Source organism: Prunus avium, chromosome 6 (genome assembly GCF_965620075.1).
Source record: "Prunus avium chromosome 6, drPruAviu1.hap1.1, whole genome shotgun sequence".
In the NCBI taxonomy this organism is placed as follows: Eukaryota; Viridiplantae; Streptophyta; class Magnoliopsida; order Rosales; family Rosaceae; genus Prunus; species Prunus avium.
In genome coordinates this window covers 24,304,410-24,332,122 of record NC_142289.1, presented here as the reverse complement: position 1 = coordinate 24,332,122, position 27,713 = coordinate 24,304,410, and the positions used below count along the sequence as shown (strand labels likewise).

General features: G+C 41.9%; 1 long non-coding RNA gene across 1 annotated transcript; it reads left to right on the top strand.

Annotated features, from left to right (window-relative positions):
* Positions 1-24,912: 24,912 nt before the first annotated feature.
* LOC148293882 (uncharacterized) lies at positions 24,913-27,203 on the top strand. The gene is made up of 4 exons (XR_015836743.1): positions 24,913-25,335; positions 25,425-25,561; positions 26,124-26,187; positions 26,959-27,203. It is a non-coding gene; the product is annotated as an uncharacterized LOC148293882 (long non-coding RNA).
* Positions 27,204-27,713: the final 510 nt, after the last annotated feature.

Genomic DNA, 27,713 nt, shown 5'->3' with positions numbered 1-27,713 from the left:
GTGGTGGGTTTTGGGCGGTGCTCCGGCGCGCTGCTCAGGGAGCAACGGTAGTGTGATATATGGGGTGAGTAAGCGAACAACAAGGATGGTGCTCCGACGCCTTGAAAATCAAGGGTCGTATGATATATTGATGAATGGATTTGGTTTACAATCTACCACTACTCCTAGGAAAGCAAGTAAAGATATTGAAAGTGCATTACAGGAAAAAATAAGTTGCTCCGTGGGAGGCTTGTTTGGTGTTTGAACCTTTTGAACGTAGCTCGAGTCTTTGTATTTATAGGAAGAGTCCCTGGATGAGTAATCGAGGCTGATTAGCGCAAGTGGGCAGTCCAATCGACATTTGGGATCGTGAAGTATGGTGGTGTGACCCCAGAAATCCCGGTGAATCTCGGCCGCCGCTCTTGATTGTGGGTTCTGAACCTCTGGCCGTGGAGACGCATTTATGGCCTGGATAGCTGGTGAACCAACATCTCAGGCTGTCAGAATCCTTGTGAGAATGTCCACGTCTAATCACTCTGATCTCAATCATCAAATCCTGACTTCAGTCACTTCCCACCTTCCCTCATGCATTAAATGCCCCCTTGTGGCCAATGGGTTCACTGCATTAAACAGGCACTACTTCATTAAATGAAGCCTGGGACCCTGCTGTCACGTGATGATTTGCCTTTAATGCCTTGGCCGCAATTTTGTTCGGCCTCGGCCTCGGCCTGCGCTTGAGGCCGAGATGATAATGCCTTAGTATTTCTTCTTTTATCTTTGGGAAGGCGAAGTACCTTGGCAAAACGCTGCGTTTCAGCTTCTGCGAACAAGTGCCAGGGCCGAGAGAAAGGGCTCCTTCGGCCAGCTCATGGCCGTGGTTTATCAGGCACAAACATTGCCCCCACATCCCTGGATTCTTCGGCCTCGGCATGGGTAGGGGCCGAATAGATTTCAAGGGATGGACCCTTTGCATTCCTTTCTGAAGTGATTGACAACTGGGGCATTAAATGCGCAGGCCAGTCGGCGCATTCCGCGCATTAATGCCTTAAGCACGTCGCGCAGGCCATCATTGCCCAGGGCGTCGCTTCGCTTTGTCAGAGGAAGCGACGGCCTCTGGGCTTTTGACATGTCGTTGCGCTTGTTGAGCGTGCTGACAGAACGTTACGTCTCTCTCGAGAGAGACATACCCTTTCGTTTCGAATTCTAGCGCCAATATAAAAAACCCAGACCTCCTTGCTTTCTCTTTACGCTTTCAAAATCCTCAGACGCCCAAGCTTTGTCAAAGACCCATTTCTCTAAACTCAAAACCCATCAAAACCTTCGCACCTCCAAGGTTACCAGAGAACCCCTCGTGAGCTCGCGATTTTTTAGAAACTACAGACCCTATTTCCCCCTTCAAACACTCATCTTGAACCTGCTCCAATGGCCTCCAATACCCCCACATTTGTTGAGGTGCGGTCCCAAACCTTCCAAACTGAATTTGAGGCTATTTGCCGAGATATTCAGGGCTCAATCCTCCCTGACATCATCGCGCCCTGGGCCGACGATGATGGCACCCCTACTGATTCCTGTGTTCTCGGCCCCTCCATTAATGGCGGAATGCCAAAGAGGCTTGTGGCCCATCTAAAGAACAACCTGGTGGATCACTCGGCTTTTGACGGGGGAGACTTCCAGGACTGGAACGTCCTCAGGCTGCAGCAACAGTGGCCAACCGTGACCCCAGACTGGGAAAAATGGCTGCCGAGGATGGAGCATTTCTTCGGTCAACAATGGAAGGATCAAGGCATCTACCACTTGATCAAGCTATTCGATCGGCCGCTCGTCATGGATCGGTCGCTCTTGGCCGCGGCCCTGTGCTTCTGGTCGTCGGCCACCAACACCATGAACTTTCGGTTCGGCATGATGACGCCGACCGTCCTAGACATGGCCGCCTTATTCGGCCTGTCCCCCCTCGGCGTGGAAGTAAACGCCGCCCTGGTTGCTCCCGAGGTGGAAGGGAGCTTTAAGGCTACGTGGCCTACTCTTGCGAGAGTCGCTGGGAGCAAGGCGAAGAACATGCTCAACTACTCCAGCTTCTACAGCAACTTCGGCGTAGAAGACAGTGATGAAGACGACGCCGTTGCCCCTCTCGGCGAGGTTGAACACGCCGCGTTCTTGCTGTACTGGTTGTGCAAGTTCGTGTTTTGCACCCAGGCGAACAAGGTCACCCTGGAGTTCGCCCACCTGCCCGATTACCTAGCGCAGGGCGGTAGGTTAGCGCTCGGCCCGTTCCTACTCGGCCACATCTACCGCACGCTTCATGACATCGTCACCGATGGGATGAAGCCGAAGCACGGTGGTCCATTGTGGGCCTTCCAGTTCTGGCTGCAGGCCTATTTCCCAGAGCTGAGGGGGGTGGCCGCCCCCCAAGACAACGAGCCGCTGGCCAAAGCATTTGCTCGCGCCCCCAAGAAGCATAATGCCACGGCCTTCTACTACAAATTCTTCTACAGCTTGGCTGAGAGAACTGGTATGCAGTTCCGAGTCTGCCTTGCTCGGCCGTTCCCTCTGTTCCTGACCCACGACCTCTCCGTCGTTCCTGATGTTGAGACGGAGAACGATCTGAAGGAGATCTGGGGCTCCTTCCTGGTTTCGCGCGACCTTCATTGCGGCCTGTCCAAAGCCGGGGCCGAGGTGTATCTGCCGAACCTCGTGGCACGGCAGTTTGGCCTAATCCAGACGGCCCTACTCCTTCCTCTGTCAACCAACCGGTTATCATCCTGGAGGGCCGACGTCTCTCAGCAGCACGGCGTGGCTGAGATCACCTTCCAGCTCCAGAAGGGAATGACCTTCCTGACTCTGACGCCTTGGTCGCGCCGCAATGCGTATGACGAGGATGGAAGGGTTTGGTATGAGGAGTGCATCTCGGCCAGATTTATTCGGCCTGTTGAAGAGGCCGTGAGGGCAGCCCTGACGAATGCAGATTGGGACCCTCTCACTCCCAAGGGCAGCAAAATGAAGAAGGTATCAGCTGGGCCGCCTCGGTCAAGTGCCCCGGCCGTGGTCGCCCCCAGGGTACCGGCCCTTCCCTTGGCTAGATCAGCGGCCGTGGCTTCCACCGCGGCCCCATCATCAACCGTGGCCCCAGCTCCCAGGGCGACGCCTGTGGTGGGGGGTCGCAAGACGCTAGCGCATAGGACCGTGCCGGCCTCCCCAACGTCTCGACCGTCCACTGCTGCTAGTAGGCCTTGCTTATTTTTTCTTATCATTTATTCTTCACCGGCCTCTCTAAACCACTTCTGTCTCTGGTCATCTCACTCTTGTCCCTTTTCCTTGTATACGCAGCCTCGGGTCGCAAAAGGAGCCGAGAGGCGTCGGGCACTGAGGCCGCACCGGCCCAGAGTGCCGCGGCCGTGCAGCGGCCGAGGAAGAGGACCCTCTTTACCTCCTCGGAGGGCAGAGGTGAAGAGGAGGCTCTTTCCGCGACTGTGAGTGAGGCCCCTCCTGCGAACGTAAGTATTACTCCCTGGCATCATTTTTCCTCTCTTGTGCATTCTGGTAATCTGGTTCTTTCCTTAGGTCGTGGTAATAGTCGAGGAGGAGGCTACAGTCGAAGTGCCATCCACAACGGAAACGGCTGCTGCCCACATGGTGGTCGAGGAAGTGGGAGCCGCAGGGGCAACGGTTGAGGAGGCGGCCGCTGCCGACGAAGGGGCTGAGGCGCAAGATGCTGAGATGGCGCCCGCAGAGGTGTCGTCCGCCGAGGAGGCTGCAGAGGGGGCGACCAAAGAGATCGCCGAGGAAGTCGCCGAAGAGGCCGCTGAGGGAGCTGCCGAAGAGGCTGCTGACGAGGGCGGCGAGGAGGCCAATGAAGAGGCCGATGAGGAAGTAACCGACGAGGCCGCCGAAGAACCTGCTGTGGACGTGCCAAGTGGGCCTTTGACGTCCACCCCTCGTCGCCCAAGCGGCATCTCCTTTCGCTCGGTAAGAATCCACTTTCAAAATACTTGGCTTTATTGTTTTCTTTTGATCTGTTCTACACTTCTGACCGAATTGTTTGTCTCTAGCCTCCCCAATCGTCGCCGCCACTGGCCATGGTTGCCGCGACCATGGTGCCTATGCCGTCGTCCCAAGACTCAACGGTTGTGGCCGAGCCAGTGATGACTAGTGCCACGGTCGTGAGTGTGCCGAGCCTCCTGCGGACTACCTCGGCGGTGATGACCGACCTTTCGCTCCCCGTGAGTATTCGACCTCCTTCTTTGTTTATCCCTTTATGTCCTAGTTAACCATCTCTTACCCTTACTCCCTCTTATGTTCAGGAAGCCACCTCCTCCGACGATCTTGATGAGTTATACGCCAGCCTCCATGAGGAAGGGGGAAGCTCGGCCTCGGCTCCTTTGGACGAGGATTCCAAGACCGTCATTGAACGGCTCCGGGAGTTCCTTCTCCTTGACGTTCGGCAGATGACCGCTGCTGGGGCGATTTTGGAGTTTAGGTCCTGCTTGGATACGGCCATGGCGCTCGATCTGCTCGATTCGGCTCAACTGGATGAACTGCAAGCCCGCCTGGCCGAGGGCGAGGAGATGATCGGCCGGTATGCTGAAGCCGTCACGCGGATGGCCGAGGGGAGCTCGCTCGAACAGGATCTGGAGGTGATTAAAGAACAAGTTCATCCTGCAATGGCTCGATTGAAAGAAAACGACCTCGTCGTCCAACGAGAGAATGAAGAGCTTGCGCAGGTTGAGGCCCAGATTACCGAGCTCCAGGCTCGCCGAGATCTCATCCTCCAACGCCGAGATGGCGCGGTCGCGGCCGGGAGCAAGCTGAAATCCTCGGCCAAGCGAATCCTCAAAGCAGCGACTGAGACGAAGAAGGCCCTGGCCGAGCGGAAGCTGATTCGAGCGAGATGGCAAGCGGACATCAATGGTGGGGACATCGCTTGGAGAAGGATCACCTGCCTGATCTGGGGGATGTTCAGCAAAGGGGTCTAAGCGGGCGAAGAGCGGCCACCTCAACTATTTTTCTTTTCTCCTTTTGGGATGTAAATAAATAACCACATACAATTTTAAATTATTTACACACAAAGTTTATCTTTTGTTTTATTTTGGCCGTGGCTGGCCGTTTTCTGTTTGTAAGTAATGCCCCCTTTTTTTTGTTTAAATACAAGGGCCTCCTTTTCTGAAAAGCTAGATGTATATTGTTGTTTTATTTTGACCGGGCCGTTCGGTTACCTTGGTCGCCTACCTTCCTCTTTTCTTCTTTTTGACTTTTTTGTCGTAGGTCCTCGGCGCCATCTTTTTTTGAATTTGCACCGAGTTGTAGGCGTCGAGTTCCGACTGTTCTGAATTTTCTGAACTCCTGGGCCTCATCTGCGAGTGGCCCTTCTTCTCTTGGCCACGCTGCCCGATACTTTGAGGAAATAGAACCCTCTGCTTTGGTATTTTATCGGGGTCATGGCCGTTGGCCAAGACATAAGGGGTTATACCCACGGCCGATATTTCTGAGATACGGCGTGCCCAAAAAACCTTAGGAAATAAATCGTGCGCATTGCTAAGTTCCTTGGACATATGCGGCCTTGGGTAATCTAGTGCCCCCAGCTCTCCCTTTATTAAATCGTCTTTCTCAATAGGCCGGATGTCCTTAAACCGAAACCCTTGACACGGCCTGCTTCGCTGCGCATTGTTTCGCGGCCAATCTTGCCGAGCCATCTGAGCAACGGTCTCGGCCGTTGTGACCGAGCCGGGTAGTTTCAATGGAACGTCGCGGGTTCGGCCGAGATAATCTCGGTCGGTTAGCCATCGAGGTATGGTCACCTGATCCTGCTGATCTGTATCATAAAGGAGACCTAGGCGCGTTCGCACTGTCGTCTGAATGGCCGAATCGTGTATTTGCAATGATAGTGCAACAGTCGTGCCTTTTCGCTCGCACCATTGTGGTAACACTTCGGTCATACTACTTTGGCCGAATCGTGCTTGATCGGCCAGAATATGAGCTGGGTCGAGCTTCTCGGCTGCTGGTACCGTAGGACTCCTTCCGAACGCTTTGGCTAGAGCGTGGAGCGGGCTGCATACTTTCTTTGCCGGTTGGTTTGGTTCGGGACTCTCCCTTGAGGCCTGGGATTGCCCCCAGCCGTTGGTCGGCGGCAAAGAACGCTGACCGCAGCCTAACACCGGGGTACGGGAAAAGACGCCAAGGTTGCCGCTTTCGCCGTAAGGCTCAATCCTTTCACGTTCCTGGCTTCTATATCCGGCTCCAGGGAGTGTTGCGGGCGAAGTCACCGGCATTCTCTCCTGGAAAAGCGTTCGTAGCTCTGAAGAAAATCTGTCCATCGTGGCCATGAAAGATGTTTCCATCCTGCAAGCCTGCCTGGACATCAAATCCTCCATTCCTGCTTGTTCCTGCATGGACTCGGCCGTTCGATCCGTCGTTACTGGAGCGCCGGCCGAGATCCCGACCGTATGTTCAGTCTCTATACTTGTGATTGGTGAGGTGGACTCAAGAGTCTCAGAAGTCATTTCGACCGCTTTATCTTTGAGCTTTGCCTGTGCCCTAGTTTCCACCATAAGTCGTTTGACAGTAGGTCCCACCAGGCGTGCCAAAAGTGTCTGCCGCGCAAATCTCACGGCCTGGAGTTCCGGGCCGAGGGGATGTGCGTTAACACGGGGTTTCCTGCTTTTGGGTGCGGTGCGGTTGTGCGCGGGCGTGCCAGCACGGTTTACCGTGCGTTGATGTGTTGATGAGTGTTGGATGGATAAGTGGTGCGCCTGTTTGATCTGTCTTCCTAGTCAAACGATTGTAGCCGAGAGAGAAACTGGTCTCGGCTGTTAGGTTCACGGCCTGAACTACAAGGCTGTTGAGTGATGGTGTTGGTGGTGGGTTTTGGGTGGTGCTCCGGCGCGCTGCTCAGGGAGCAACGGTCGTGTGATATATGGGGTGAGTGAGCGAACAACAAGGATAGTGCTTCGGCGCCTTGAAAATCAAGGGTCGTATGATATATTGATGAATGGATTTGGTTTACAATCTACCACTACTCCTAGGAAAGCAAGTAAAGATATTAAAAGTGCATTACAGGAAAAAAATAAGTTGCTCCGTGGGAGGCTTGTTTGGTGTTTGAACCTTTTGAACGTAGCTCGAGTCTTTGTATTTATAGGAAGAGTCCCTGGATGAGTAATCGAGGCTGAATTTATGCATAGTGGAGTCTGATTAGCGCAAGTGGGCAGTCCAATCGACATTTGGGATCGTGAAGTATGGTGGTGTGACCCCAGAAATCCCGGTGAATCTCGGCCGCCGCTCTTGATCGTGGGTTCTGAACCTCTGGCCGTGGAGACGCATTTATGGCCTGGATAGCTGGTGAACCAACATCTCAGGCTGTCAGAATCCTTGTGAGAATGTCCACGTCTAATCACTCTGATCTCAATCGCCAAATCCTAACTTCAGTCACTTCCCACCTTCCCTCATGCATTAAATGCCCCCTTGTGGCCAATGGGTTCGCTGCATTAAACAGGCACTACTTCATTAAATGAAGCCTGGGACCCTACTGTCACGTGATGATTTGCCTTTAATGCCTTGGCCGCAATTTTGTTCGGTCTCGGCCTCGGCCTGCGCTTGAGGCCGAGATGATAATGCCTTAGTATTTCTTCTTTTATCTTTGGGAAGGCGAAGTACCCTGGCAAAACGCTGCGTTTCAGCTTCTGCGAACAAGTGCCAGGGCCGAGAGAAAGGGCTCCTTCGGCCAGCTCATGGCCGTGGTTTATCAGGCACAAACAACATGAAGTTCGTTGATAATGTAACAGTACCGTATATGTGAAAAGTGTTATACATATGAATAGTAAATGTACTCGCAAATATATTATGAATAGCAACTATATACGTGAATGGTGTCGTACACATGAATGGTAACTGTACTGGCAAACATACTACATGCATGAACAAAAATTGTATTCATGAATTGATGAATAGTACCTTAAACTCGTGGCTGAACAATTAAATGAGATACCAGAAGTTCCTTAAAACATGGACAATTATGTAGAGGCCTAAAGTCCCGAAATATGTACAAGAAATTATAAGAATGTTCATACCATGAGAATATGTGATTTTCGTTTGAAGTACAAAATCTAACAGTGTTGTGAACCTGAAGTTCCAACAATTAAATGGACAACCCTTAAGGTATTATTACAAGTGGTGGCATACAACATATTTCTTTGGCATAAGAAAATGATGAAGCTCGATTTTATCACAATCGACACCTGAAGAAGAAATATACTTTGTGAATTCCGGTTGTTAAGAATACATAGTGAAATGAATAATATCTTAATAAACCTCAAAGGATGAATTGAGGCTCCCCACATATTTTGTTATATTTTATGATCTGAGTCGAAAGCCCATGGATCCCAATATATGAGAAATCTCAAACATGAAGTTTTGGGTATATAGTAGTTAATGCTCTTCACTACTATATTACAATATTATGACTTTTCCTCAATTTATATTTCATGCCCATTTGAAAATGGCTATTAAATTGTGAGGTTGTGTTTAACTTGGGCCAAAAGTTCTGGGCACACATGCATTGGAAAGAAAAATCAAGAGATGACACCAATGGAGGTGGCGGCAAGGAGAGGCTTTTTGGGTCTTATGTGTGTGCATGTGTGAAATGTTTACATGGTTGTGTTAGTTTTGAAATTCTAAGAATGGATATGATTTTTGCATGAATTTTGGATTTTTGTGTGATTTATGAAGAGTCATAAAGATTTGAAAAAGGTTCTTAAAATGTTCTTGGTATTCATGATATGTTCGTAGGAGTTCTTGTCAAGCATGATTTTTGATCTTATTTGATACTTGACATTTGTATGTTGAATGTTAGTCAAAAACATTTTATGACATCCTATGACATTTTCATATAGTATATTGTAGGGGTGGGCATCTATACCGTATATACCGAAACCGTGTCAATACCATATCATATCATACCGTTTAATACTGTACCGTATGCCCACCGAATTAATACGGTATCATACCGTACCGTGCCAATCTTGTATGACACGGGTGTGGTATCATATATCAGCCACCGTATGAAACCATACCGTACCGAATAGTAACCCTAAACAAAATTATACGCTAGTTTTTTTTTCACTCTCAATCTCTCACGCCTCCTAGCAGACCCAGATTCTCTCAAACTCTGCTTCCACTCCCAGCAAGCTCTCTCTTTCTCTCAAACTCTCGATCTCTCACGCCTCCCAAACCCTTGGATCTCTGTCTCTGTCTCTTTCTCACTCTCTCACTCTCACGATCTGTCTAGTCTCCTCCCTCTCGTAGCTCCCACAAGATATATGCGAAACTGAAATCCAGGAGCTGTGGCCTACCGCAACCAGGTACAACCTGTGATTTTATTTCCTAGTTGCTCTGAAACGCTAAGCTGTCTGCGCTTGTGGTTTTTCATCTATCACTTAATTCTGTCTCTCGATCTTTCTCTCTCTGTCTCAGTCTCTCAATCTGTTTCGGTCTTTTTGACTTGGTATTGCACTTAATTGAATTAAGCTCTTGATTGGTTTTCTCTTTTACTCTTAACAGAGGAAAGGAATTCAATTTCATGCATTGAAATTCGTAGATTTTGTTGACAGAATTGAATTTCATTTGGTTAGGGCTTTTGGTTTTCATTAATTAATTTATCTGAATTGATTACGGTTTTGTGTTCTGATTTATTGATTATATTTTTGTGTTTTGATTAGTTGATTAGGAATGAAAGTGCTATCCTTTAAAATTATAAAACAGCACGAAAGAAACCAATTTTGTACCTCACAAGTTCATGTTTGATGTTTCTTTATGATACAGAGTGCAAAACTTGATCACTCTCTCTGTCTGGAACTGGAAGCCCAAAATCGAAGACTCAAACTCAAATGGATGTTGAATTTGTTGATGTTTATTGATTTGGTTGATTAGGATTTGGATGTTGATGATATTGATTTGAATCTTTGGTGAATGAATAGATTGAATATTCAATTGGTTTATTTTTTAGTTTTGTTATTTTGATACCAAAATGATACCGTATCATACCGATACCGATTTGGTACGGTATGGTACGGTACCAACTTTGGCAAACCATAATACCATACCGAACCATACCGATTTTAATTTCCGGTATCGGTAGCGGTATGAGTCCAATACCGTACCGTACCATACCGTGCCCACCCCTAGTATATTGTTTTTGTCCCCTAAAGTTTTAAAAAGAAACCAATGAAAATGAAGATGCATTTTGGGTACAAAAGATGGTACCACCTTGTGGTCCCAAAATCACACCATCTTTTTCAAAATACCAACACACACAACACAACACAACACACACACACACACACACACACTCCTTCATGGCCGGCCCCACCCTAGGATCCCTTTTGGGGTCCCCAAGCATTTTTTGTAAATTAGGGGTTGTTTATGCAATTGCTGGAAAATTACAGTTTTGCCCAAAACTTTAATTAATTGTGATTTTGCCCCATTTCACTAAATGACAAAGTGTTTTCATCCTTTTGTGAAAATTGTTTATTTGTTTGAAATAAATGTTTCATTGAAATTAAGCCCATATTATCCAATAAAATTTTTTAGAATTATATTCTAAGTTAATTATCTAATGAGATTAAATAATCAAAGAGATGATTATGGACTTATGAACACAAATACATGACACAATGTGATTGGCCGATTATTCATTAGATGAATGGAATAAGTTTGATTTATTGGTTTGTAAATTAAATAGAGGTTTGCATGCCTCTCCTCTCTCTTAATCTCAAATGTAATTTCCTTAAAGTCCATTAGGGTTTAAGTTCTCTATCTCAAGTTCTCTATTCTCAAATAGTTATAGGGAAGGAGGAAGATCAAGAGAAGGAATAATCAAGTCAAAATTACTTGTATTATTCATGCGTCTAACGCCCAATAACAACCATGAATATTTTAAGAAGTTAAGACACGTAATAAAATCAACCTCCTTGCAAAGGCCTTAGATCCGACATCTTGACTAGATGTTAGATCGAAATCAAGTCCATAATCATCCATAAGCCTATAGATGACTATTTATCTAAACTTAAGGAAATGCAAAGGCTATCCGTTAGTAGTAGTGCATATTCCCAATCTCAAATAAAAGAGTTTTATGAAATTGATTTGATTTGCAAAACAAATAGTGGGAGTGTCGTACAACTACTAATATGATTTAGAATAATAGTTGTCCTAGGCCAAGTAGTTTAATTGGATTAAACATATTTATGATGAGACCTTAAAACCCTCAATTAACTAAATTAAGTAGAAAAATAGACTTTTTGAAAACCTAGTCGTGGCCTTCCATCATGGTGAATTCCGAATAGGCTTGACCCTTGTGAAGGCTTTGCCTCAGATATGGGGGCTGACAGCAAGATGTTCTTGCTTAGGAAGAATTCATTTATACATTGGATGTTGCAAGGATAGGCTCAAACATGGAACAACATTCTATTATGATGAGGTTCATGATTGTATCACTATATATACTTTGCAAGAATGGTGGGCTAATACTTAACTAGTACAATGGTGCATCACGATAATATTTGGGGGCATACATTTGCTAGATGCCAAATTATATGGGAACTCACATCATGATGTGAATGAGTAGAAGGACTCTCTCTTTATTATTTGTGTTATCCCTAGATCCTATTATGGTGCGGTGATCCAAATAATAGGGAGCCTCCCATCCCGCTAAGAAACATCTTACAGAAGTCTCTCGTATTCCATTTTTGAGGGGTTGTGAAAATCGTTTAAAATAGTGGGAGGAGCCATGGAATTTAAAGACCCTAAATCTATGGCCTTAACCAAAACAATCTAATTTTATTTCTGTTATGTTCGTAGATACTCCTGTAGAACCCCGTTCATAACACATTACACAAAGCAAGCCTCAAATGAACCATATAATGTCAAAAGGGATTAGCTTCCATAAGGATGCTAAAAGGAAGAAAAGATGTAATGTACATCTTTCATGCACAAGGAACAAAACTTATGAAGAGAGCAATTTTTTCCTTGAGTCAGTAATGGCAGTTGAAACTTCCACCTGGATAATGAATTCAGGAGCCAGTAGACACGTTTGCAATACATTGCAAGATCTAGCAAATTATAGGAAGTTGTCAAAAGGGGGAAATAGTGCTACGTGTCGGTAATGGTACCCAAATATCTGCAAAAGCAGTAGGCACTTTCCACCTTAAGCTGCCACATGGGGAGACACTTGAACTTAAAGAATGTCTTTATCTTCCAAGTTGCGTAAAGAACCTAATGTCTATTTCAGCATTGCTGAATAAAGATTACACTATCACATTCAAGAGAATGGGATGCTCTTTACAACAAGGCAATCGAATCATATGTAAATGTACTATGATCGATAGTCTTTACCAAATTCAAATTGTGGAAAATAGCAACCGCTTGATTGAGATGTCAAGACCTAAGAGGCCCAGAGAAGAACTCAATCCAACTCAAGTTTGGCACCTAAACTTAGGACACATTGGCCAAGATAGGATCCAAATGATGGTCAAACAGAGATAGCTTGAATCTTTGGGTTCAGTCCCCATGCCCACCTGCGAATCCTGCCTTCAAGGCAAAATGTCAAACTTGCCTTTTTTATGAAAGTGGGAAAGAGTCACTGAGCTTCTTGAATTAATCCACACTGATGTATGTGGGCCATTGTCCACTACATCAAGGGGTGGCTTTTCTTACTTCATTACGTTCACCGATGATTACTCTCGATTGGGCTATGTATATCTAATAAAGTACAAGTCCGAGGTCTTTAAAAAGTTCAAAGAATTCAAGAACGAAGTTGAAAAGCAAACAGGAAAGAGTATCAAGATTCTAAGATTAGATCGAGGAGGAGAATACTTGAGTACTGAGTTTCTTGAATATCTCAATAAACATGGCATCCTATCTCAGTGGACTCCACCTGGAACTCCATAACTTAATGGTGTCTCCAAAAGGAGAAACCGAATATTGATGGACATGGTTCGATCAATTATGTGTTATACTGACTTGCCAGTATCGTTTTGGTGATATGCACTTCAAACTGCATCATACCTGCTAAACAAAGTACCTTCCAAATCCGTGATCATAACACCATATGAAATGTGGTTTGGGAGGAAGCCAAGTCTTAATCATCTTAAGATATAAGGTTATCTGACTTATGTCAAGAAACATGATATTAACAAGCTAGACGCTAGATCAGAAATGTGTAGATTCATTGGATATCCAAAGGAAACTTTAGGATACTACTTCTACCATCCAAACGAACAAAAGGTGTTTGTTGCAAGATTTGCAAGATTTCTTCATATTGATTTTGCATTGGATGGCACCTGTGTGCAAAAGGTTGAGCTCAAGGAAGAGTCTGGAGAGCCTCATGAACCTGAAGTAGAGTATGATCCAGTTGCCAATCCGGTCCCTTTACCCACACTCACCCAACCTCCACGTAGGTCTGAAAGGATCAGTAAAGCTCTCGATAGATATTTGGGCTTATACCATGTTCTTCTCATGGGAGATGGCATGAAAGATCCTAAAACCTACATGAAGGCAATGTTGGACATTGACTCAAAGAAATGGCAGGAAGCCATGAAGTCTGAGATGGATTCTATGTATGCCAACCAAGTCTGGACTCTGGTTGACCCTCCCGAAGGTATTGTACCAATAGGAAACAAATGGATCTTCAAGAGGAAGAAGGGCTCAAATGGCAAGGTGGAGACCTATAAAGCTAGATTAGTAGCTAAAGGCTACAGAAAATGATAGGAAATTGACTATGAAGAAACTTTCTCTACTGTAGCAATGATAAAATCCATATGCATACTTCTCGCCATAGTAGCATATTATGACTATGAGATATAGCAGATGGATGTGAAAACGGCTTTTCTGAATGGCCACCTTTAGGAAGAAATCTACATGGATCAACCTGAAGGATTCATATCTAAATATGAAGAGAAGAAAGTATGCAAACTTCAAAGGTCAATCTATGGACTGAAGCAGGGGCTTCAAGGAGTTGGAACATTCGTTTTGATGAAGCTGTTAAAGGTTATGGTTTTAGCCAAAATGAAGATGAACCTTGTGTGTACAAGAAAAACAGTGGGAGCGCAATCGTATTCCTCGTACTATATGTAGATGACATATTAATGTTTGGAAACGACATAGGCATGTTGACCTCTGTGAAACTATGGTTATCAAAGACCTTCTCAATGAAGGATCTGGGAAATGCATCTTACATACTGGGTATTAAGATCTGTAGAGATAGATCGAGAAAACTAATTGGATTATCTCAATCCCTGTATGTGGACAAGGTGCTCGAAAGATTCCAAGAAGGGTTTTCTGCTAGTCAGACATGGTATTCACCTGTCTAAGAGCATGTGCCCTAAAACCCCAGAAGCAGTGATACAGATGAGCAGGATCCCATATGCCTCCGCAATTGGGAGCCTAATGTATGCCATGCTGTGCACGAGGCCTGATATCAATTATGCTGTGAGCATCACAAGCAGATATCAATCAAACTCAAGATCAGAACACTGGAGTGCTATAAAGACTGTGTTAAAGTACCTCAGAAGGACCAAGGATATGTTCCTAGTCTATGGAGGAAACCCAGAATTACTGGTGGAAGGATATACAGACTTAGATTTCGAATCTGATGTTGATGTACGTAGCTGCTTCGGAAGCAGCAAAAGGAAGTAATCTGGATGAGGAAGTTCATTACTAAACTTGGAGTCGTCCCCAACATTGAGTCATCAGTCATTTTATACTGTGACAACAATGGGGCTATAGCATAAGCCAAGGAACCAAGGTCTCATGAATGATCCAAGCACATTCAGAGGCGTTATCAGTTAACCAGGGAATATGTTGCTGATGGAGATATTAGCGTGTGTTAAGCTCATAATTTCATACATATACATGCCCTATTTACTTACTTCTTTTGCTTAGTTTCTTAGATTTCTAAGTTATTTGCCTCCCTTTGTGTGTTTTGTAGGCAAATAGAGCAAGAGAGCATAATTCATGCAATTCAAGCATGTTAAGGCCTAATTTGGATGAATGGATGAAGAGCTTAAAAGACAAACTCATTTTGGCTACAGCCCCCTGCCAGTCCAGTTCCGTAGGTCATATTGCAAGCTTTGTTTCAGCAACCTAAACAGCTCGGATGAGGCATAATTCTTCATGCAAGTTGTTCCAATGGGTGTGTACTATAACATATCCAAAATTCAGCCCCATTGGATAAATATGGAGTCTGTTACCTAGCAAACACAGAGCCATGCTCAGGATGGATTTTATCAGCGCGCAAAATGAGTTAGCAATTTGTTTTGGCCTTAACTTCCTCCTCCGACCTTGGATTGGCCCAAATAACATATGGCTGGAAAGAAGACATTCTGAACTTCAATTTCGAGTGCTTAAAGTTCTAATTTGATTAAGAGAAGCCCAAGTTGTAAGCCCTTGAAGTTGCTGGTCATGCTGACCTCAGCATGTGCTGGTTGGATGCTTGGTCATGGTGAGCTAGGTATGAGCTATCATTTCTGGTTGGAAGCTTGGTCATGGTGACATGAAGATGAGCTAGGGCTGCTGGTGGGATCTATTGGTGAAGTGCATCAACCAATTCAAGATTTTCTAATACAAGTGCATCACCCAATTTAGATTTTCTAATACAAGTGCATCAACCATTTTAGATTTTATAAAACAAGTGTTGTATGCATTAGCCATATTGAATTCAGATTTTCACTTCCCCTAGGCCTATAAATAGGGAAGTTCTCTAAGCTTGTAAACACACCCCAAGGGGGGGAGCTCTCAAACACTTCTCTAGAGCTCCCTTCCCTTCTCTCCCTCAAATTCTCTTAGTTTCTCTTTCTAGTTTTCAATTGTTATAATGAGATCTTTGTGCCGAAATTTTCCTTTAAGTCTTTCCAAGTTCTACTTTAATTTTCATTGTTATGTAAATTCTTTTCTTAAGTATTCAAGTTTAATTAGTTTCCAAGTTTCAATTATGGTTTTTGTTCTTATTCATTATGCTTATAAGTTAATATGCTAGTTTGAATGATTGATCACCATTTAGGCTTGCATGTTAGCTATCTTGGTTTGAATTAAGAGTATACACCATGCTTTAATTCGAATTGAACTATGAATAGGAAGAGTATGTATGGACATTCGACAACAGGGATTAGATACATGCTTGGTTGTTTAAATTGTTCTTCTATGCTTAATGGGTTCCTAATGCTTAATTTTAGGTTAGACAACAAATGATCAAATTAGGGAATTAGGAACACAAGGTTGTGACCACACACCATGGCTTAATCATACTTTAGCTAGAATCAATCCATTAATCTAAATTGAACTTGGGAACTTATTTGCTTGAGTTACTTATTTCTTTCTTCCTTGTTTTATGTTCTTTGTTTTTTTTTCTATTTTGTGTAGGGAAACTAAATTGGATCATTCAATCACCAATCCTCGTGGGATCGACCTCGCACTTACATACGCTATACTACCGAACGGCTCGTGCACTTGCGAGTATCACAAGTTGAGGATGCAACTGAATCCATTTTGGTGCAGATGTATCTACACAACAAGTTTTTGGCGCCGTTGCCGGGGACCGGTAACATTGTTTGATTCTATTTGGCTTTCCTACTTTAATTTTTTCTTAACTGGACAATTTCAAGTTTTAAAGTTAATGACGTTAATGGACAAGTTGTGTTTGTAGTCCAACAGAAAAGGACAATTGCCCAACAAGCAAGAGAACTGGGTTTAAGTCCCAGCTTACACAACCCATTGGTGCTTGTTGCTTTGAAGCATGGAATTGGACTTGTGTTGATTTTTCCTTTTCATTTTTAGTTTTTTTTTATATTTCATAATCCTTTAATTCCGTTTCAAGTTTTTGTGTGTGTTTGTTTTAGCAATGTAAATAGCTCAATAAAAATGGAGAGAGATGGCAACTTCAAAGATAGGAAGTGTGGAGTAGTGGGAGAAGTCGCGACCTCCAAGTGCATCCATGCTCGACCTAATCGCTTCAAGGAGGAGCATTTCAATCCTTTCTCTTCTTTGAATTCTGTTTATTTTCGTAGTTGTTTTTGCCTTTTGGTCCGCGCTGAGTTCTTTGTTTTTCTATGCTGAATCCAACCATATAAAGAACGTAAAATTTGGACTTACGGTTGGAAAGTTATAGCCTAAAAACTGAACAGAGGTCGAAACTGAAAAACATAGAAACGAATCTGTCCAAATGGTGATAAATAGGTGATAGAAAGTGCTGTTTGTGTTTTTCTTTGGTTTCTTGGTTTGTTTCTTTTAGTACAACAATTTATGTTGTTTGTTTGAATTTGTTTACAGTACTTAGTTCATTTTCGTTTATGGTTTTTTGTTTCATTTTATCTTAATTTATTTTTGTTTCATTTTATCTTAATTTGTTTTTGTTTCTTATCTTAAAAATTTTATAAAAAAAAAGATTTTTCATATGAGCCGACTTATGGTAACCCCAGTGAGCACTTCGGTTAATACAGTGTCTAGGAGTTCTTTAGGCGACACCTTCGGTGTCTAAGAAGTTTGGGTTTTAAGCGGGACCATTGTGACCCCTCCAACCTTCCCGGATCCCCTGGCTGTGTTTTCTGAGGCCCTTAAGTGGTCATCCGTGAGTTGCTTGTATATTGTGTGTTTTTAAATTAAGTTTTTTTTTTATTTTCTTTGTTTTCTTTTCTGTTGAGTCTTTGTTTTTGTTTTGTTTCTGTTTTTGTGTTGTTATGTTAGTTTATTTATTTATTTACGTGGTATGGTTAGTTAGTTTATTTCTGAGTGTTAAAACACATTTTTATTTCAAACTTTGCATAAAAACCAAAAAAACAAAAATAAAAACAATTAAAAAAACAATTTAAAAAAAAAAAAAACATCATCATCATCATCTTCTTCATCATCTTCTTCATCTTCTTCATCTCCATCATCATCATGACTTGCCTCTATTTTCTCGCACTTGTAGAATCTGCAGCAGCTCCACATGGTCCTCATTTTTTCTCTGCAGTGCTTCCACGTGCTGATTGGCACAGTAGAGCCGCTTCTGCAAGTCCGCCACCATAGCCTTCAAGGAAGCTATTTCCTCGCTCATCGCGGCACACTCCCTTGTCCTCGCCAGTAATCGCATGCCCAAATTGGTAGCGGAGACCGCGTGGAGCACAGTTAAATTGTGGGACTCCTCTACCGCTGCCTTATCAGACCTCTGTGCCACATGCAGATGATCTGTCGGAGTGAGCTTGCTGCTAATCATGCCTCCTAGCCGCACTGCTCTGTTCGACAGTGCCTCAGAAAAGTTCGGTATTGCCTCAGCAAAGTTTGAGGCCGTGCCGTGATGATATGTGGAGTTTGGGAAGACAGGAGTTGGAGGAGCCCTTGTCTGGGCATTCGGTGGTGCAAGTGAGAGCTCAAGGTTGAGATCATCAAGGTGAGTGCATGAGGATGCCAATTTTTTTTCTGTTTCTGGATTTTTTGATGTTTTTCCTTGAGTTGCAGGAAGAAATGCTGGGTATCATCCGCTTGCAGAGGTGTGGTTTAAATAGACATATGCTGATGAGAGAGAGCCAACACCATTTCGGATTTCCCGGGCATGCTCGACCTAATCGCTTCAAGGGGGAGCACCTTTACTTTACTTTACTTTTCTTTTCTCCGTGTTTTCTGGTGTTTTATGTTTTTGCCCGTTACTTTCATTTTCTAGTGTTTTGTGTTTTTGCCTTTCCCTTTCGGCTATCATCTTTGTCTTATTTTAGTTAGGGAAATGTGTTTTCTTTTCCGTTTGTCGTCTTTGTTTTATTTTAGTTGGGAAGTGTGTTTTCTTTTTCTTTTTCTTTTTCTTTCTGCAACCTTACTCTTTTATTTCCGAAACAAAATAACGAAAATACAAAAACAACAAAATAAAATAAAAACAACAATAATGCAGTAGGAAATCATTTCTTCTCGGTGCTTGGTGTCTCGACCATTGGAGCTTTGAGTTTGGCCCTCTGGCTGTCCTCTTCCGGGGCTTCACGCACAGCTTCTTGGGGCTCATCACTTGAGCTCCCAAAGATCGCAATCTTAGCTTGAGCGTAACTACTCTCGCGATCTGCTTGTTTGCGTTTACCCGGTCGGTCTAGGTCCTCTAGCTGTTTTCGCATGTCGCGAGAGTACAACTCTAACATTTTTGATAGGTTTTTATTCTCGTCCCGCAATACTTCTAGCTGGTGTCGATTCACCTCCACTATCCTTGACCTCTCCCTTTTCAAGCTTTTTATAGCAGTCTGACACTCTTCAACCATACTTCGCTCTGCCGCCAACTGACCCTTTAGCACCTCTACCTCATGGGACTTCGCAAGTAGGCGATGACCCAAACTTGCGACTGTTGCTGTACTCTGCACGCTCAGTGCCAGGGCATCGCTCACGACCCGGTTGTCATCCCTTGTCCCCAGAGCACGTATATCTTTAGGAGTCACTAAATTTCTAGCCACTCCAATGGCAACATCGTTGTCCAGGAGTATTGAGTCAGTTACTGTCACAGGCCCCCGTGCGGAAGCAAAGTAGGGCATCCATACTGGTGCCGCTGCTTGGCCTCGTGTCTGAGTCGGTGGAGCTAGGTTGAGATCCAACGAAAATGGGTAGTTAGAGGCCATTTGATTTCTCACTCTCTTTTCTTCTTTCTTTCTTTTCTCTTTTGTGTGTTTTTGAGTTTGCGTTTTTTTTTCACCCTTTCTTATAGACTTAGTCTTTGACATACCCTAGCCATTACAGCATCTGAGCATTTTCTGAATCTCCAGCATTCCTTGAGTCCCACAACCTTCTCGCCTTCCAACCATACCCAACTCATTTATCACGACGTGTCTTTTCTGAACGAACGCGTTCAGTAAAGTCTTCGCGCCTTTCCATGAGCCCGTAATTTTTGCTTGTGGAGTCTGCGGCGCCTCTATGTGTCGACACGTGTCTCGCCCTGTCTGTTGGTCCCTTACACTGAACCGAGACATCATGGCCCATGTTAAAATCCCGCTCTTTGTGTTGCTAATCACGGTTCGATAGTTTGTTTTTACAAAACTAAATAATAATAAAAAGCCGGAAATGAAAACAAATTGTGGGTCGGGTTTCACTTTAGTTTGGGTTTCAAAGTGGGTTAAATTCACTGTGGTTTGTGTTTCAAAATTGTGGGCTTTGGGCTTCAAAATTTTTTTTTGGGTTTCAGAATTGTGTGATTAGGGTTTACTGTTTTTTTTTTTTTTTTTTTTTTTTTTTGTTTGTTTGTGTTGTAATTTTTATTTTATAATTATTTTGTTTTTGTTTTCTTTTGTGATTTTGTGATTTTTTTTTTTTTTTGCTTTAATACCTTTCATTTGTTGTTATGACATTGTTTGTGGCTAATTTTTAAACATTGAGGACAATGCTCATTTCTAGGTTTGGGGGTATTGGAGTTTAGCAAGTAAACTTGGTTTTTCTTAAAATTAAAAAAAAAATTAAATTTCTTTCTTGTTTTGAATCTTGTTTTGTTTAGTCACTTTTCGAACACATTTGATGAGATTGTGATAAATGTTGCATGACTTAAATAAAAATTTGAATTTTATTTATTATTTATTTTTTTCCTTGTAAATTTTTATTGTAAAAAATAATAATTAATTAATTAATTAATTTGGCATCGTTCTAGCATGACATGTTCGAAACCTTCTTTGCACTTGCCATTTGTTTCATAATTTTCCAATTAAAGGATTTGCATGATCTAAAGAATTGTATCAAGCATAAATTAGACTTATATAACCATATAATGTGAGCTTTTGAGCCTTGTACTTCAATTCATGAGTGTTATATACATACTCTTATTTTCTTGTCATCAAAGTTGTTGTTTGATCTCATTATTCATTGATTTGGTTGAACACTTAAAAGTCATTCATTCTTATGCAATTTGATTTCATGACATTTAAGAAGTGATATTAAGGCCCTCTTTGGATCGTTTGTGCCTTTCAAGCTAACCTTATGCATGCTTAAGCATGATTTTCCATTGTTAACCATTTTGAGCCTACATGTAAACCTTTTCTTTCATTTTACCAATTATATTTCCTCGCCTTAGCCCGAAAAACAAGAATTTACCTTTCTAAGGAACTCATGAGCTCTAATTCGGATGTGTTTTTCATGCTAAGTTTGGGAAGGGATATTACATAAAGAAAAAAAAAATTCACTCAATTGGTGAAAGAAAAGAGAAAAATTGTGATTAAGTGATGGTTGAATGAAATTTCATTTTTGGGCCTTCAAAATAAATTGGTGTTTGTTCAATTCAAGGAAAGGAGTATGAATAATTGTAAATGAAGGTATAAGGAGTTTTGATCGTGTAAAAGAAAAAATCTAATCGTGATGATTCGAAGTCTTGTAAACAATTGTTTTATGCTCTTATATTTTGAGTTTCTTGGACTTTGTTTTATCCATACCCTTCATTTCTTACTCACCTTACACCCTTGGCCCCATTACAACCTATGCTAAAGACCTAAATTGATCTTAAATGTCATGTGGTTGAATTGCATTTATTTTTCTACTTTTAAGTGTTTGGCATCCTTCTTGAGATCATATTAATGCAAGTTCTTCATCTTTCTATTGCGAGTTAAGTCCCTTATGGTTGAACTCTAATCTCATGTTTATAACTGAGTGTTGCATTGTAGCCCTCTTCCGAGTGATTCATTTGTGAGAGGACAATTTTGGTGAGATTTGAAGTTGAATTTGTGCTTTGTATGATTTTTGAAATTATGTGGAAACTAAGATTGGAGAATTTGTTGCATTTGGCTATCACACTATACACTTTGAGCATGTTGTGTTTTGAACTTTGCCACCTTGTAAATAATGTCTAAATTTGAGTTTTTATTGTTAAAACTTTTGAGTCATGTGCATGAGTCATTTCTCTTCAGAAAATGTTCGGAATGATGGTTTTGAGTTTTTGTTTATTTATTTATATTTATATTTTTGTTTTGTTTTTGTAATTATTTTTGTTTTGGTTTTTGTGTTTCTTTTATTTTGCTTAAAGACTAACAAATCTAATAAGTTTTCTAACCACTTTGTTTTGTAGAGTTAGTAAAACGTTTGTGGGTATCGTTTCTGTTAAACCCTCAGGAGACACAACTCCTCCTACTAGGGATGCCTAGAGGTTTAAAGGCTTGTTGCATACGCTCAATGCAATCGAGTTACCTACGAAAGTGGTCTAGTTAACTTCTTGTTTTGTTTTTATTTTTTTGTTTTTATTTTTATTTTTATTTTTTTTTTCTTTTGTTTTGCTCGAGGACTAGCAAAATCTAAGTTTGGGGGTGTGTTAAGCTCATAATTTCATACATATACATGCCCTATTTACTTACTTCTTTTGCTTAGTTTCTTAGATTTCTAAGTTATTTGCCTCCCTTTGTGTGTTTTGTAGGCAAATAGAGCAAGAGAGCATAATTCATGCAATTCAAGCATGTTAAGGCCTAATTTGGATGAATGGATGAAGAGCTTAAAAGACAAACTCATTTTGGCTACAGCCCCCTGCCAGTCCAGTTCCGTAGGTCATATTGCAAGCTTTGTTTCAGCAACCTACACAGCTCGGATGAGGCAGAATTCTTCATGCAAGTTGTTCCAATGGGTGTTTACTATAACATATCCAAAATTCAGCCCCATTGGATAAATATGGAGTCTGTTACCTAGCAAACACAGAGCCATGCTCAGGATGGATTTTATCAGCGCGCAAAATGAGTTAGCAATTTGTTTTGGCCTTAACTTCCTCCTCCGACCTTGGATTGGCCCAAATAACATATGGCTGGAAAGAAGACATTCTGAACTTCAATTTCGAGTGCTTAAAGTTCTAATTTGATTAAGAGAAGCCCAAGTTGTAAGCCCTTGAAGTTGCTGGTCATGCTGACCTCAGCATGTGCTGGTTGGATGCTTGGTCATGGTGAGCTAGGTATGAGCTATCATTTCTGGTTGGAAGCTTGGTCATGGTGACATGAAGATGAGCTAGGGCTACTGGTGGGATCTATTGGTGAAGTGCATCAACCAATTCAAGATTTTCTAATACAAGTGCATCACCCAATTTAGATTTTCTAATACAAGTGCATCAACCATTTTAGATTTTATAAAACAAGTGTTGTATGCATTAGCCATATTGAATTCAGATTTTCACTTCCCCTAGGCCTATAAATAGGGAAGTTCTCTAAGCTTGTAAACACACCCCAAGGGGGGGAGCTCTCAAACACTTCTCTAGAGCTCCCTTCCCTTCTCTCCCTCAAATTCTCTTAGTTTCTCTTTCTAGTTTTCAATTGTTATAATGAGATCTTTGTGCCGAAATTTTCCTTTAAGTCTTTCCAAGTTCTACTTTAATTTTCATTGTTATGTAAATTCTTTTCTTAAGTATTCAAGTTTAATTAGTTTCCAAGTTTCAATTATGGTTTTTGTTCTTATTCATTATGCTTATAAGTTAATATGCTAGTTTGAATGATTGATCACCATTTAGGCTTGCATGTTAGCTATCTTGGTTTGAATTAAGAGTATACACCATGCTTTAATTCGAATTGAACTATGAATAGGAAGAGTATGTATGGACATTCGACAACAGGGATTAGATACATGCTTGGTTGTTTAAATTGTTCTTCTATGCTTAATGGGTTCCTAATGCTTAATTTTAGGTTAGACAACAAATGATCAAATTAGGGAATTAGGAACACAAGGTTGTGACCACACACCATGGCTTAATCATACTTTAGCTAGAATCAATCCATTAATCTAAATTGAACTTGGGAACTTATTTGCTTGAGTTACTTATTTCTTTCTTTCTTGTTTTATGTTCTTTGTTTTTTTTTCTATTTTGTGTAGGGAAACTAAATTGGATTATTCAATCACCAATCCTCGTGGGATCGACCTCGCACTTACATACGCTATACTACCGAACGGCTCGTGCACTTGCGAGTATCACAAGTTGAGGATGCAACTGAATCCATTTTGGTGTAGTTGTATCTACACAACAGCGTGCTTAAGGTGGCTTTAGCAAACAACGTAGCAGATCCACTCATAAAGCCTATGAGTCAGCTTCAGCAGGACCGACACATGGAGAAGATGGGTATTAGATACATGTCAGATTGGCTTTAAAGTGCAAGTGGGAGATTGTTAGAAATATGCCCTTAAAGCCAACTAATTATGTAATAGTTAGAGTTAAGGACATCTTTGATAAAAGACATACTATGTTATCAATGGGCAAGAAATGTTATTTTATACATTAAATCATCATATATTACCTTTCAATATGTAGAACAACTATAGTCCAAGGAATACACGAGTGGATATGAGAGCTATGTAATGAGATTAAATACAAGGAGACTTCTCATCATCCCTAAATCCTGAATATGTTCCTGGTCATAGGAATAATGATTTGGCATCAATATTCTGCAAAGACCAGTGCACACAGTATCGTCTCTATATGTAGGGAATGACAACGTCTCAAGTTAAGTGTGGAGACACATCGATATGTGTGTAGGTGCTTGTAGAAGAACAAGTACACTGAATGCGATCCAACACATGAGTTACAGTATGGACGTCTTTACTCACATGTCAAGCTGGAACTCTTAAATTGCAATGGTGCAAACTAATCCTTAGACTTGAGGCATCATAGATGTTTTGTGGCTATACTGTAACAACTCGATCCTTAATTAATTTTCAATTATTATTTTATTCTAGAAAAAAACTATTTTGCCCCTGGAATATTTTAACGAGTATAAAAGTTGACTTTTTGACCGGGAAGGAATTTGAAAATTCCTATTGGACCATTATGTAGAGCACGTCGAAATGAGTTTTTAGACACGTAGTGGGCTCGAATCGAAGTTGTAACGAAAAAGTTGCGATAAAGGAATTTGTCCGGTGGCAAACTTGTAAACAGTTCAAAGATGGTTTTTAGAAAACCAGAAAATCTGTTTTTATTCACCTGACACGTCTGTTATTGTTGAACCCCAAATCTGATAAGCCCAACAAATTCCCTCAATATTCTCTATTCATTCTACACAAGTCCCATAAACCCATAATAATCCCAAACCGACAGAACCTCCTCCAGACTTACTGATCTGTTCACAGGTCCAAAGCATCAACTTCCTGAGCTCAAAACGAAATAGTTCCTTCTTCAAACTTGTTCGTCTGCCTCTTGAGTAGAACATATCCGAAAATTAGCCAAGTCGGAGAAATATAAACACCTCAAACCCCAGTTTGAGTATGAACAGCTCATCTCTGTCTGATACTCTGTGTTAAGCACGGATTTCTCTTTGCATGCGGGTTTCTGTTGCGATTCTTACCTCTATTCCTTCATAACAATTGTTTCTGAGGTCGACATCTAAAACATATCCGAATTCCAAGGCAAACGGAGATTTCTATCTACTGTAAATCGTGTTTAAGGTGAGACTAGTCTTCACTTTCATTCTGTTTGCTGGTTTCACTCTAGTGTGCCCTTATTCACTCTTGCATGTGGCCTTTCTCTGATCTAGTGGCTTCGTTCCTTTCATCAAAGTTGTTCATCTTTGTCTTGCCTATAATCTGTCAAAATTGGAGCTTCATCCAAGAAGTGTAGTCATCTCAAGGCTGGTTGAAGTGTTGCCTACTTATTTTGTTCTGCTGTATTGAGGTAGGCTCGAATTCTTTCTTGTGTGTTAATTTCTATTGATGATTCGACAACACTTTCTTTATACAGGTTGTTCCTTAATTATAGAACTATGACATATCCAAAATTCACAGCAATTTAAGTGCTATAACCATCTGAAACCTTGTTCAAAGTTAGTAAGTCCTCTAGTCTGCTGTTTAAATTCTACAGCACCTTACTCACTCTTGGATGTCGATTTCCCTTATTTAGATGACCAAGATTTCTTCTTGAAAGTTGTTCAGTTTCCTGTTCTCTACAACATATCCAAAAATAGTGGTTATTCATTAAGTTTAGACCTCTCGGACAGAGTATAACTGAAACAAACTCCTCCCTCGTTATCAAGTGTTGTTTGGGAGTTTTACTCCTAGGGGGACTTCTTTATGCATTGCAGAAAAATTCAAAGGACTGTAGTACATCGGTTCAGCGTACTCGATAAGATTGGTCTTAAACTAAGTACACGCACTTTTAGAAGCCGGGGGTCAAGGCTTTAAATTAAATTATTGTGTTGAGCAATTTTATTGATTAAATATTATGATGGCTTAAATAGGTACTCGGGTACCAGCTGATTCACAGGATGGACCCTCAAAGGGTCAGAGCAACTCGGACGCACAGTGAGTGGACTTTTGTTTTATAAATGGATTTTATGTTATTAAAGTTTCAATATTTGATCTTGAAGGATTTATTTATGGCTATTACTTTCCGAGCAGGAATAATGAAATTATATATATATGTTCTCGATTATATGTTATTATATTTAAATGCAAATGGCTTGGAAAGTAAGAAATGAGGTTTTAATCATATTGAATGATTGGTTGAGGAATAAAATGGTAATTTCCAGGAAGGGCATGTATTTTGTTTTTAAACCACCATAGGTACCCAAAAATGTTGCCTTCGGATAAATTGTTGACTTCGATTATAATGATGTCCAAGGACATCCCAGTTGCCTTCAGATGAGTCAGCGCGCGTTTGACAATTGCCCACAAGTTCGGGGACGCTCAAACTTTGTGGTGCTAGGAATGCGGCTCGGGTGGACCAAGTGTCCTCTGAGTCTTGCAAGGAATGCGGCTCGAGTAACTTTATGCTACCGAGACCTGCTAGGAGGAATTGTCGGAAATTATGGAATTGACGGATTTATGATGGGTACACCTAGGTGGAAGGAAATTGTTTCCCTTTATTAATCTCAGATATTTTGTTAATGTTTCACTGAATATATGCTCAGCTATATGTATGAGGATTTGCATGCCTGAATTTTCATACGGATATTGAACATGGATATGATTAAATTTTCTAAATGTTTTAACAGAGGGGTTAGTATGTTGATACCTTATGTTCTAAAACTTTATTTTTGTCCACTCACGTTTTTCAATGTTTTGCGCCCCCAGGCAGTAGTCGTGTACGGGGACATCACCACAGGGCCGTCACTTTCCTCCATCCATCTCCTCCGCTACGTAGGAGTTCTTTTTGTATTTATACTGTTATCTTAAATTTTGAATTAGTTGCTCTGAAGATTTGCCCAAAGATTTTCTGTTTGGCCTCAGGCCGGTTAGTTGGTTAAGTTGTTTGGATGTAAGTTGAAAGCATGCTGGCGGTTGTGATGTTTTCTTTTATATATGTATGCTTTCCAACAGGTGAAAATTTGGGAAAAGATTCAGTTTACAGAGGAGACTCTGCCGAATTTTCGGCGGATGTCAAACCTAAAAAGAATTTGGATTTTAGTAAGAAGGGCAAATTAGTCATTTGTGCCTGACACCCGCCAGGTGTCGGACACACACAGGGTTCGACTCGGATTCCAAAGTGGAATTTGGATCGGGTCTTGTCATATACTGTTAATCTTTGAGGGCACTATACGACCATGATGTGCATAGCTTCAAGGTGCTCATCAAGATTCTCAATAGTCATGGAAGCAAATGAATGTACAACAAGGAATCTCTATTCTTAGTAAAGAAGAGAGAATACTCCAAAATATGATTGGTCAAATCTCTGCGCAGAGTAGTGGATAAGACTTGAAATAAGAAGTCTTCAAGTCTTACCAGGATAATCATATAAACGGAATGATTCACATTAGGATATTGACAGTCGGATTCCATGATCTAATAATGTGAATAAGGAGTATTGACATAAGAGAAGGATTCAATTG